Source organism: Geotrypetes seraphini, chromosome 8 (assembly GCF_902459505.1).
Source record: "Geotrypetes seraphini chromosome 8, aGeoSer1.1, whole genome shotgun sequence".
In the NCBI taxonomy this organism is placed as follows: domain Eukaryota; kingdom Metazoa; phylum Chordata; class Amphibia; order Gymnophiona; family Dermophiidae; genus Geotrypetes; species Geotrypetes seraphini.
The window spans coordinates 107,120,937-107,133,806 of NC_047091.1; the positions used below are offsets into that span (position 1 = coordinate 107,120,937).

The following is a 12,870-nucleotide window of genomic DNA, read 5'->3' on the forward strand; positions in this document are numbered from 1 at the left end:
CAAATTTAAGAACCCATTGTGGCCCATGAGTCAAAAAGTTTGCCTATCTCTGCCTTAGATGTCCTCTTTTTTTCCAGTTGAAGCTCCTGAATGTGCTTGGAATCTACCATTTCTTTAATTTAAAAGATTTTAATTTAAATTGGATTTTAAAAAAAAATGTTTTTTTCAATGAAAAATCTTTCTAAAGATAGTTTTTTTCTATTTAAGATACATTATAGTCCGAAAATTATTCATCATGAAATAAGGATTAGTTTTTAATTATGTAGCATGTATCCACCATTATAATTTCTGGTGGAATTCCTTATGTCATGTTTATAAAATGGAGAGAGTTATTGCATTACAGCGGGGATGTCTTAGGAAATTTCAAGATGTGTGGGAGCCATTAACAAAGTATTGTACTGAATATATGACATTGTTTCCCTTAATTTACGAGTTCAATGGTAAGGGGGAGAGGGGGGTAGTTTTATAATCACACATATGATATTTGATTATAGATTAGGAATGGGTGGGAAGGGTGGGAGGGATGGGTGATAAGGATATGTTATTTGAATCACTGATGTTTATTAAGTGATATATTTATTGTTAATGTGTTTGGACATATTGTCATACTTATTGTAAGTCTGTAAATAAAGAATATAAAAAAAATATTACAAAAAATTATGTAGCATGAGGCTGTATATTCATACAGTGTTTACATTTTTTTGATAAATGAATTCCATTAATCCATTCATAATGTCACAGGCAATTTTTCTATCTCTTTCATAACTGTAAATTTGTGTCTGCAGAGATATCATGTTTCTTCTTCACAACAAAGATGTCAAAATATACAGTTGAGAAAAAGACCTTAGCCCCATTGTTCCTTTACAAATCAATGTACACACAATCAACCCCTTACCTCTTAAGTGGTAAGTTTATATATCTGCTGTGGCCGGGCCCGTCCCCGAGTAAGTGGGAAACTCCGGCTCGGACCACAAGTAAGAATTTTAGTACGCCTTTTATATGGTGGTGAAAGGAAGACCCGGATACCGCATTCCTTGAAAAACAGTACCAGGTTTATTAGTGTCCCAAAGTACAAAGAAAAGAAAACAGAAGCAAAAAGAAAACATTCACCTTGGTTTGTTCAAGTCCTTTGGGTGCATCCTGCACACAATTATTTTACAGTCCAGGTGAGTCTCAGGTGTTTTACTGAGGAGCTGAATTGCCCCTCCTTATCAAAAGGAAAAATACTATCACATCAAAATATTATATCAGTTCCATGCCTTCCTTGGCTCGTATCCCCACTGGGATTTATTGATCTCTCTGGACCTTAACACCTTCTGGCTTTTATAGCTGAGCAAGGCTTGTGTCAAGCCTTTTCCCCTCTCAGCTCCCTTTATCTTATTAACACGTTTTCATCACCTCATTAGCTTTGCCAGCAATGCTCTGGCTTCGGTGTGAAACACAGAAACACTGGGAGAACGTTCTTCAGGAGATTAGCCGAGGACTTTCACATACTGTATTCCCCCAGGTCCATGTCCTCTTCACTTATATTATCACTCAGGACACTGCACATTTCCCATTCACCCTCATGGGAATTCTGGCTTAATGTTTCCTCATTACTACCAGGCTGTGCTTCCCATCCCCCTCTCTGCAAGTCTGCCAAAATACCTGCAGCCTTTCCCTGGGGATAATTTCCCAGCCCTTCTCTCTGGGGTTTAAGTTGCCAGTCACTGTACCTCCCAAGTGCTGTACCACCTTTCCTTAGGTGCTGGCTTCCTGCCATACGCTCATGCTGGGTCTTAGGCACCCTCTGTGACCTGGAACCTCCTTGAGTGATTTGGCTTCTCTCATCAGAGTCAGCTGTGTCCTCCTTCTCTTCCCCTTCTCTGCAAACTGACTTTGCCTATAAGGCAAACTCCCGGGTCGGACTCCACCCCTCCCCAAATTGGTCTCAGGTTTCTCCCTGACTTCGGGAAAGGAGTGATAGGGGCAATTAGTAGTTTTCAGAGCCTTCCCTAACTGGCTCTTCAGCTGTGCTGGGACCTGCCTGGGCTTGCATTCTCTTGGCTGAGCCAGCTGCCCTGGCTCCATGCCGGGTTTTACAGAGCCCTGTGCTGCATTCTGGGGAGTTTTAGCAGTAGTTTTCACTGTGACAGGAGCTTCCCTGTCACACTGCACAAGGAGCTAAGTATGAGGAGGTAGGAGTAAGTAGAAAAAGTGAAACCCTTTGAGGAGAATACTCCATACGTCTTGGAATCTTTGTGTGTATATCCTGAGGTTTATCATATTATTCTCTCCTTTGAGGAGAAAACCTATAATGGCAGCAGATTGTAAGAGAGACAAAGTTGGGGAATATTTTGATGAAATTCCTCTACCTATAGGTAAGGCAGGCATGAGTGTAAAATGCAAAACACTGCAACAAAGAAATGCAAGGCCTGGTGACCCGAATGAAACATTATGAGAAGTGCTTTGATGAAGTTGATAAAAGGAATATGTTTGAACAGGCAGGATCTTCAGGTTGGTAAATGTTTTGATTTCATTATATTTCTTAAAGACTGCCTTGAGGAATTGTCATATCTGAGCAAAAATATATTTGTTATTATTACTGCATGTTACTGTCATTTTGATACAATTGTTATGAAGAAATCAAGAGTTGAAACAAACAAATATTTCTTTTTTGGGCAGTACTGAGTGGCAGTGAATACAATGAGAAAACTATGATTTAAATCAAGTCTTTTTGACTATTGATTTTAATCAAATTCACCCTGATTACCACCACTGCAATTAATTCACAAATTGCCTCTTTTGTCCATAATAATGTAGCTTATTTATATTTGTCATCCTCTTTAGAATAAGTGTCATGGCAGAGCTCCATCAAGAATTAAGGGCTCCTTTTACTAAGCTGCGCTAGCTAAACGCTAACGCCTCCATTGAGCTGGCATTAGTATTTCCATGAGCTCACGCTAAAAACACTACCGCAGCTTAATAAAAGGAGCCCTAAGTTTTTCTTATTTCACAGATATTTAAGCTACCTATTCAAAATGAAAATGCAATTTTTCACTTTTTTTTTTTTTTTTAAATTTTCATTAAATAAGGTCTGGATGTTTGAGGTCCTTCTCTTCACTTGTCTTTTTGATACCGGATTGATTTAATACATAAGTAAATTTTGGCTCATTTCTTGAGTGAAGTCTAATTTCAATATCCACAATTCTTGCCAACAAGAAACACTTGGTACCTCATTGGGCAGCATTTTTAGACTGGATCCATGGAACTCAGAAGCTCTAAGCTTTAATAAAACATATTAAAAATTAAGATTCTTTATGACCTACAGTATTCGGATACTGATTAAATCCCAGTGTTGCACAACGCCAAAAATGAAGGATGGGGTTTTTTTTGGGCTAATGTCTAAAACCAGTTGGGCTAATTTATCAAGATATTAGATTTTTCCCAATTAGCTTTCTTTAGGCCTATAATAGAAAAATTACATTTTTCCCTCAGAGCGAATCATCTGTCAACAGTTGGCTGTTATGAGCTATGTGTTACTGACAACATTATAAATAGATCTTTAGTCAGTATGCCATTACAAAGGCAAGACACGGGGGGTCACGTGATGAGTCTGGAGTGAGCGGACGTGTTTTTCGAGCTCTCTGACCTCGGGTCTTCTAACACCGGCTTAACTACCTCTAAACTGCTGGCTGGATACCTAAGCTCCCCTCGGATCTTGTGCTACGGTTGAGCGTGTGCGAGGGGCAACTCGCCGGGCCGCTGGGGACTGGAATGCCGGTACGGGTGGCAAAAACACCTAAGCAGAAGTCAGCCCTATCTGGGTCTAAAATGGCGGCGTCCCCGGCTCCCGTTTCAGCGCCGGCACAGTGGGGAGAATGGGCCCAGGAAATCTCCCGCATGGTTACCGCGGCCCTAGAAGATCGTTTGCACAAACTGCAGTCTGCAATGGAGGGCATAAATGAGCGCTTTGAGTCCCAAGCCACCCGCATCGCAGCGGTGGAGCAACGCATTTCCGATGGGGAGGACGCGGCTACACAAGATCGGGAAAGTGTGCTCGCCTTGAGGGCTCAGGTGGTCAACCTCACCAGCCGGCTAGATGATCAAGAGAACCGCCAGCGGAGGAATAATTTACGGGTGGTGGGGCTGCCGGAGCTTCGGGCGGATCAGGACCTGTATAACTTTTTCCAAGTTTGGCTCCCGACGCAGCTGGGTCTTGCGCCGCCAGTGGCGGGCTTTTTGTGCGAAAGGGCTCATCGCCTGGGGCAGCGCTCGGGAGACTCTAACCGTCCCCGAGCAGCAATAGCGCGTTACCTGAATTGGAGAGAGAAAGACCTCATCCTTCATGCTTACAGGAAAGCCGGTCTGCTGGAATATGAGGGGCGGAAGTTGCTGTTATTTAACGACTACTCCCTCCACGTGGCGTCCCTCCGCAGAGAAATGGCGCCCCTGTGTACAGCATTCCATCGGAGAGGAGTGCGCTTCGCGCTAGTCTACCCAGCGTCTCTGCGTGTCTGGCGGGAGGGAAAGCCTTACACCTTCCCTGATCGTGCGGAGGCCCAGCGCTATTTGGATTCCCTGCCTGTGGCCGACAACGGAGGAGTCCCTGCAGCTGATCGGGTGGCTTGAGCCACATGGTCGGGGCGTTCTGCATCCAGTTTTTGCCTCTTGACTTTCTGCCTGCTGACCGGTGGTGTAGACTGTGGCCCTGCGATTCCTGGTGCTCTGCTGGCTGGTCTCGGCTAGCGTGAGCGGGGGAGGATGGAGGGACTGGGGACTGGCAAGGTTTGGTGTTTTTGCCGTGCTCCCTTGCTGTTGGGAGGAAGCCTGGACTGGTTTCACGGTTCCCAGCCTTCTTCATTTTCTTTCTCTGGTTGTTGTTTGTTTTTTTTTTAGCTGGGATTACTTGGGCAGTGTTGTTTCTTGCTGTGGGGGGTGAGCTTTATTATTGTATATCTGTCAGTACTCTCTCTTTGTTTTGGGAGACCCGGGGTTCTTGAGAGCTCTGTAGGGGATTTTGGGTTGCTTGTGTTTTGGGGTGTGCTGTATATTGTTTTTTCCCTTTCCTTATTCTGTTTTGTCAGGGGTGGGATTTTTGGGGATGACTACGGGGATTGTTTCTCATGGGGGAAGGGGTGGGGCTGTTCCCCATTTTTTCATTCTGTGCTGGGGGGCTCTGGGGATGGCTCTGGGATAGTGTTTTTTCAGGGGGTGGGTTGTGGTTGGAGGGTAGGGGGGGTTGGGGGTGGGGGGTTAGGGGGGGGCTGTTGTGTTTGTGTGTGGGGTTGGATGGCTGTGGTTTGGATGGGCTGTGGAGTAGACTGTGTGTGGGGGGGTGCAGCGATCCCGGGGGTGGATGTACTGGATTCTTTGTTCTGAGTTCTTGCTTGGGAGGATTCTGGTTCTCTGGGTTCCAGATGGGAGGCCTAGCTGGGGGGCAGCCCGTCTCTACTATTTTCAGGTATACTGTTCTTGCATTTGGGACTTTTTTTTCATCATGACTAAGTTGACCATATCTACTTTAAATGTAGACGGGATCCATTCCCCTATTAAGAGGAAAAAATTGTTGTCGTGGTTCCGAAGGAGGGGGACAGATATCGCTTTTGTGCAAGAAACCCATCTTTCGGCTGCGGAGCATCTCAAGCTGCGGCGAGATTGGGTAGGCGAGGTCTGTTCGTCCTCCTTTGGTGCCCGGAAGCGAGGGGTTGCCATTCTTATTCATAAACAGTTGCCCTTCCATGTTCATAAAGTTCTCCAAGATCGTGATGGCCGCTATGTTATTGTTTTGGGGGAACTATGGGGTCATAAGTGGCTATTGAGCAATGTGTATGCTCCTAATGTGTATAATCATAAATTTTTTTCGGATTTGCTTGCCAAGATAGCCATGTATCCTGAGTATCAACCGGTGGTAGGAGGGGACTTCAATATTACCGCTGATCCCGCACTGGATTGTAGACCGGCTAAGGGTGGGACCAGGGACCACGGAGCCAAGGGGGTGAACTTTTTGCTTAGCCAGTTGCAGCTGTTGGACACTTGGAGGATTTTGCACCCTGGGGAGCGCACTTACACTTTCTACTCGCATCCCCACAATGTATATGCCAGATTGGATTACTTGTTGGTGTCGCCCTCTCTGCTCTCCAGAGTGTCTGGGATTGATATCGAGGAGGTTCCCCTGTCGGATCATTCACCAGTCGTCATGGAGCTTCAGTTCACGCCGGATCCTGGGGAACGCCATTGGAAATTTCCGTGCTCTCTCTATCGAGATCTCGACTTTCATAAATATCTTCGGGAACAGTGGTTGGAGTATAGTTCGCACAATAATACCGAAGATGTTGGTCCTGTGACTTATTGGGAGGCCTCCAAGGCGGTCCTGCGAGGGTTTATTATTGCTTATCTGTCTCGTAAACGGCGGTCCCTGGATGCGGAATTGTTGACGCTGTCGGGGGAGCTTCGACAGCTGCGGGCGCGCCATTGTACTTCTCTCTCGCTGGATGACAAACTTCGTCTCTTGGACGTTCGGCGGCAGATCGATGCCATCCTGACGCAGAGGGCCTCCCGCGATATTTATTTTCAACGGTATAAATTGTATGCCTGGGGAGGTAAAACAGGGAGGTTGTTGGCTAATTTGGTCCGGCCTCCGCGTACCAGGCAGGTTATCCTCTCCATCAGAGACCCCAAGGGTACCTGTTACACGCAGGAGCGCCAGATTCAGCAGCAATTTGTTCACTTTTATGAATCTCTGTATGCGAATAGACCGTTCTCGGACGCTGACCGGGATGCTTTCTTTCAGGGGCTTCGGCTCCCTCGGTTGACAGACGCCCAGTTGGGACAATTGAATGCCCCTATTAGTCCCGAAGAAGTGCAGATTGGTATCAAGCAGCTTAAGTTAACTAAGGCACCGGGCCCGGATGGGTTTGGATCTGAGTATTATAAGATCCTGTCGGATCAGATCTCTCCGGCTTTGGCGGGAGCGTTTAATGCTCTCTCTGAGTCTCGCGGTTTGGGGTCTCCTAATATGGCCCATGTGGTGCTGCTGCCTAAGCCTGGCAAGGATGCGGCACAGGTGGGTTCCTATCGACCTATCTCCCTCCTTAATCAGGATGCCAAACTCTTTGCCGCTCTTTTGGCGCGTCGTTTGAATGTCTTTTTGCCGCTCTTGATCCACGAGGACCAGGCTGGATTTGTGCCAGGACGTTACGCGTCAATGAATTTAGTTAGAGCCTTGATGGCCCTCCATTCCAGGCGTGGCCTGACTGGAGAATCGGCTATTGTAGGCCTGGACATGGAAAAGGCCTTTGATAGTATCTCCTGGCAATATCTCTTTTGGATTCTGCGGCAGTTTGGCATAGACGGTGCTATTCATCATTGGATCAGCAGCTTATATATCCAGCCACAGGCCAGGCTGTTGGTTAATGGTCAGTTTACTGCACCGTTTGCTTTAGGTAGGGGGACGCGACAGGGCTGTCCGTTGTCCCCGTTGCTTTTCGTGTTAGCTATTGAGCCATTGGCGGCCAGGATTCGAGCTGATCCGGATATTCGGGGCATTCATATTGGGGACCAGGAGAGTCGCATTAATCTTTTTGCCGATGATATTCTTCTTTATCTGGATGATCCCCGGAGGGATTTGGGGCGGGTTCTCGCTTTGGTCCGCTCCTTTGGCGATATTTCTGGGTTGCGAGTTAATTGTGATAAATCTGAACTTCTTCCATTGCGGTCTACCCGAGTGGAGGCTTGGCATGCGAGCCTTGAGATTCCCCCGGTGAAGGGGCCGATGCGATATCTGGGAGTATATTTAAGTCCTGATCTCAAGCTTCTGTATCGCTATAATGTGCTCCGTCATTTGGAGGAGATTCGGCGTTTGTGTGAGAAATGGAGAGAACTTCCCCTGGGGGTTTGGGGTCGTGTGGCTTTGACTAAGATGGTCCTCCTTCCCAAGATTTTGTATCCGTTGCAGGCTATACCGCTCTGGGTTAATGCTAAGGAGGTGCGTCTGTTTCGTTCGCTTATCTCCTCTTTTGTTTGGCGTCATAAGCGGGCCCGGATTAGCTCTGCTACCTTGGCCTTGGATAAATATAGGGGTGGTTTAAACCTTCCTGATCTTCGCTATTATAATGTGGCCGCTTTGTTCCGCTTTATTCATGAAGGATGGTCGGGGTGTTATAAATTCTCTTCCCAGAGTTGGGTGGAGGCGTGGTGTGCCCCTCATTCGGTCTTGTCTCTTTTGCATATCCCATTGTCGGTTATCCCGGGAGGGGGGGCTAAGTTTGCATATCTCTTGCCTATGAGGCGGGCGTGGCGGTGGTGGAGACGGCGGCAGGGGAAATCTCCGGCTGCATCTCTTTTGTTGCAGTTATATGGGAACTCCGACTTCCCGCCTGGAGTGGGACACGCTTGGTTCCGGCAGTGGGAGCAGAGAGGGGGAAGAACACTTCATGATATTGTCTCCGTGGGGGGGGGGGGCGGTTTCCTTCTTTTGAACAGCTGCAGACCCACTGGCACTTGCCTCGGACTCACTTCTGGGCTTATCTCCAGGCCCGGCATTATTACTTTTCTCTTAACCGCCGCTGGGGGGATGCTTGGCTCAGTGGTCCCTTGGATGTTCAGTTTTTTCAGGTCTCTCCAGCTTCCAACAAATTGGCTACTTGGTATCGGATTCTGAAGGCCGCCTCGGATTTGGGATCTATTGACCGTTTGGCCTCCCGGTGGCAATCGGAGCTCGGTATTGCCTTGGACCGTAAGGCCTTTCTTGATCTCTTTGCCACCGTGCACGCCATGGGGGGTTCTACGGACTTTAGGGAAATGCAATTTAAAATTTTGCATCGGGCTTATTTATCTCGGGCTCAGGGAGCTCGTATGGGCCTTTGGGAGGACGCAGTTTGTGGTAAATGTAAGCGTTTCGTGGGTACCTTAACTCACCACTTTTTGGAGTGCCCTTCTTCTGCTATCTGGCTGCAGGTTCTCCCCTTTTTGGAGCGCCTTCTACACCGAGCTATACCATGGTCTTATGGGTTTCTGCTCTTGGGGGATCAGCGTGAATTGATTGAGGGGGGGCTCACGCTCCCTCAACGCAGGGTTCTTTACATGGCTGTCTTGGTAGTAAAAAAGCTCCTGTTGCAGCATTGGGTGGACGAGTCTGTTGCATCCTTTCCGCACTGGCTGGCTCGGTTGGCTATGGTGGGGCGCTATGAGCTTCAGCGTCTTCCTAAGGCTGGGAGTTTGATTCACCGCTGCTATCGGGAGCTGTGGCAGAGGGTGTTACAGCTCTGCTCCGGTTTGGAGTCGGAGGGCATGTCTTCCTCTTCTTGATTTGGTTCCTAGTGGGGGGGGGTTACGCTTTCTCTCTCTGTCTTCCTGTTTTTGCTTTTGCTTCTGTTTTTGTTTTTGTTCTTTCTCGGGTGGCTGCACCGGTGTGGATGTAGGGGGGGAGGATTGGGTTGCTTGGATGTTTGGCTGTCTAGTGGTATGTGTGGGGAATGATTGTTGTGGTCTGGGTTGCGTGAATGGGATTGGCATGTGTTTGTGTGGTGGGGTTTGGTATTTTAAAATGTCAATTGTGAGGGGAACCCACACATGGGATTTTTGTACTGCGATTTTTGTTGTTCTGATATCCTGTACTGTTTTTGGATGCTCTGCTTTCTGATGTTTCACTCGTGGTTGTGTGTTCCTTTGCAGTTGTCAATAAAGATAATTTACAAAAAAAAAAACAAAGGCAAGACACATATAGCACAGTTACTTACCGTAACAGGTGTTATCCAGGGACAGCAGGCAGATATTCTTGACTGATGGGTGATGGCACCGACGGAGCCCCAGTGCGGACACTTTTAGAGTGATTGCACTCTAAGAACTTGGAAAGTTCTAGAGACCGCACCGCGCATGCGCGAGTGCCTTCCCGCCCGACCCCGACGCGCGGTCCCTCAGTTAAGATAAGCCAGCTAAGAAGCCAACCCGGGGAGGTGGGTGGGATGCAAGAATATCTGCCTGCTGTCCCTGGATAACACCTGTTACGGTAAGTAACTGTGCTTTATCCCAGGACAAGCAGGCAGCATATTCTTGACTGATGGGTGACCTCCAAGCTAACAAAAAGAGGGATGGAGGGAAGGTTGGCCATTAGGAAAACAAATTTTGTAAAACAGATTGGCCGAAGTGTCCATCCCGTCTGGAGAAAGCATCCAGACAATAATGAGATGTAAAAGTATGGACTGAGGACCACGTAGCAGCTTTGCAGATTTCCTCAATAGGCGTGGAACGGAGGAAAGCTACAGATGCTGCCATAGCTCTAACTCTATGGGCCGTGACAGAACCTTCCAGTGTCAGTCCCGACTGAGCATAGCAGAATGAAATGCAAGCCGCAAGCCAATTAGATAGCGTACGCTTAGAAACAGGACGTCCCAATTTATTCGGATCAAAGGACAGAAAAAGTTGGGGAGATGATCTGTGGGGCTTAGTACGGTCTAAATAGTAAGCTAAAGCCCGCTTACAGTCCAAAGTATGAAGAGCCTGTTCTCCGGCATGGGAGTGAGGTTTGGGAAAAAAAACAGGCAGTACAATAGATTGGTTGAGATGGAACTCAGAGACAACCTTAGGGAGAAACTTTGGATGTGTACGTAGAACCACCTTGTCATGATGAAAGACTGTGAAAGGTGGGTCAGAAACTAGTGCATGGAGCTCACTGACCCTCCTGGCAGAGGTGAGAGCAATAAGAAAAAGTACCTTCCAAGTGAGAAATTTGAAAGAGGCAGTAGCCAAGGGTTCAAATGGAGGCTTCATCAAGGTGGAGAGAACCACGTTCAGATCCCAGATCACAGGAGGTGCTCTGAGAGGTGGTTTCATATTGAAAAGACCTCGCATGAATCTGGAGACTAGGGGATGAGCTGAAAGGAGTTTCCCCTGGACCGGCTCATGAAAGGCCGTAATGGCACTGAGATGGACTCTGACGGAAGTAGATTTAAGACCAGAGTTAGACAGAGACAGCAGATAATCCAAAAGAGTCTCCACTGCAAGAGACTTGGGGTCATGATGATGAAGGAGACACCAAGAAGAAAACCTTGTCCACTTTTGATGGTAACATTGTAGAGTGGCTGGCTTCCTGGAGGCGTCCAGAATGGAGCGAACAGGCTGAGATAGAATAAGATCAGTTGAAGTCAGCCCGAGAGATACCAAGCTGTCAGGTGTAGGGACTGCAGGTTGGGATGGAGAAGGGTTTCCTGATTCTGCGTAAGCAGAGAGGGAAACAGTGGAAGTAGAAATGGATCCCTGGAACTGAGTTGAAGTAGAAGGGAGAACCAATGCTGCCTGGGCCATCGTGGAGCAATCAGGATCATGGTGGCCCGGTCCCTCTTTAGTTTGAACAAGGTCCGAAGCATGAGAGGTAGAGGAGGGAAAGCATAGAGGAACAGATTGGACCAATCCAGAAGAAAAGCATCCGCTGCTAGACGGTGGGGAGAGTAAAGTCTGGAGCAGAATTGGGGCAACTGATGATTGTGAGGAGCTGCAAAGAGGTCCACTTGAGGAGTGCCCCATTGAGCAAAGATGGACTGTAGAGTCGATGGGTCGAGAGTCCATTCGTGGGGTTAGAGAACTCTGCTGAGCTTGTCCGCTAGGTAATTCTGTTCTCCTTGAATATAAATCGCCTTCAGGAATAAGCGGCGAGTGGATGCCCAGGACCAGATTCTTTGAGCTTCCTGGCATAAGAGGCGAGAGCCTGTTCCACCCTGTTTGTTGATGTAGTACATGGCTACCTGGTTGTCTGTGCAGAGCAGCAGGACTTGAGGAAACAGAAGGTGTTGGAAGGCCTTGAGGGCATAGAACATTGCCCTGAGTTCTAGGAAATTGATGTGATGCTTCTTTTCCTGAAGAGTCCAAACGCCTTGAGTTTGATACTCGTTCAAATGGGCTCCCCATGCATAAGGGGAGGCGTTGGTGGTGATGACCAGTTGATGAGGAGGCAGATGGAACAGAAGGCCCCTGGAGAGATTTGAGGATGTCAACCACCATTGCAGAGACTGACGAAGAGACGATGTCACAGATATGTGTCGTGAGCAAGAGTCTGTCGCCTGAGACCACTGTAGAGCCAGGGTCCATTGAGGAGTGCGCAGGTGAAGACGAGCCAGAGGTGTGACATGAACTGTGGAGGCCATGTGACCCAAGAGAATCATCATCTGCTTTGCAGAAATGGAGTGCTGGGGCAGCACCTGCTGACAGAGCGATTGGAGGTTGTGAAGACGGTTGTCCGGCAAGAAGGCTCTCATCTGGACAGTGTCCAACACCGCTCCAATGAATTGAAGTCTCTGTGTAGGAAGAAGGTGAGACTTGGGTACATTGATTTCGAACCCTAGAAGTTGTAGAAAAAAGATGGTCTGGTTGGTGGCCAGAAGAACAGCTTGAGATGAAATGGCCTTGATCAACCAGTCGTCCAGGTAGGGAAAAACCTGAAGGTGGTGGGAGCGCAGAAACGCTGCCACCACCACCAGACATTTTGTGAACACTCTTGGAGAGGAGGCAAGACCGAAGGGGAGCACTCTGTATTGGTAATGACAGTGATTGATCATGAAGCGAAGGTACTGTCTGGAGGCCGGGTTGATTGGAATGTGAGTGTAGGCCTCTTTGAGATCGAGAGAGCATAGCCAGTCGTTGTGATCGAGGAGAGGATAAAGTGTTGCTAGAGATAGCATCTTGAATTTTTCTTTGACCAAGCATTTGTTGAGGTCTCGCAGATCTAGAATTGGTCTTAGGTCCCCTGTTTTTTTGGGAACTAGAAAATAACGGGAGTAGAATCCCTGCCCCCTTTGGTCTAGAGGAACTTCCTCTATGGCGTTCAGAAGGAGGAGGGATTGAACCTCCTGACGAAGAAGGGCAGATTGAGGAGTGTGCAAAGCAGACTCTTTTGGT

At 47.8% G+C, this 12,870-nt stretch overlaps 1 protein-coding gene across 3 annotated transcripts in view; it reads right to left on the bottom strand.

Moving 5' to 3' along the window:
* Positions 1–12,870, bottom strand: part of TNFAIP8L1 (TNF alpha induced protein 8 like 1) — a 55,306-nt gene that overhangs the window by 24,098 nt on the left and 18,338 nt on the right. Inside the window, exon 1 of one of the 3 annotated variants that reach the window (XM_033953625.1) lies at positions 1,716–1,848. The exons of the other annotated variants lie outside the window; for them this stretch is intronic. The gene's annotated coding sequence lies outside the window, so the exon portion shown is untranslated. Of the gene's footprint in view, positions 1–1,715; positions 1,849–12,870 lie in introns of those variants that run through there. 3 annotated transcript variants of the gene reach the window in all.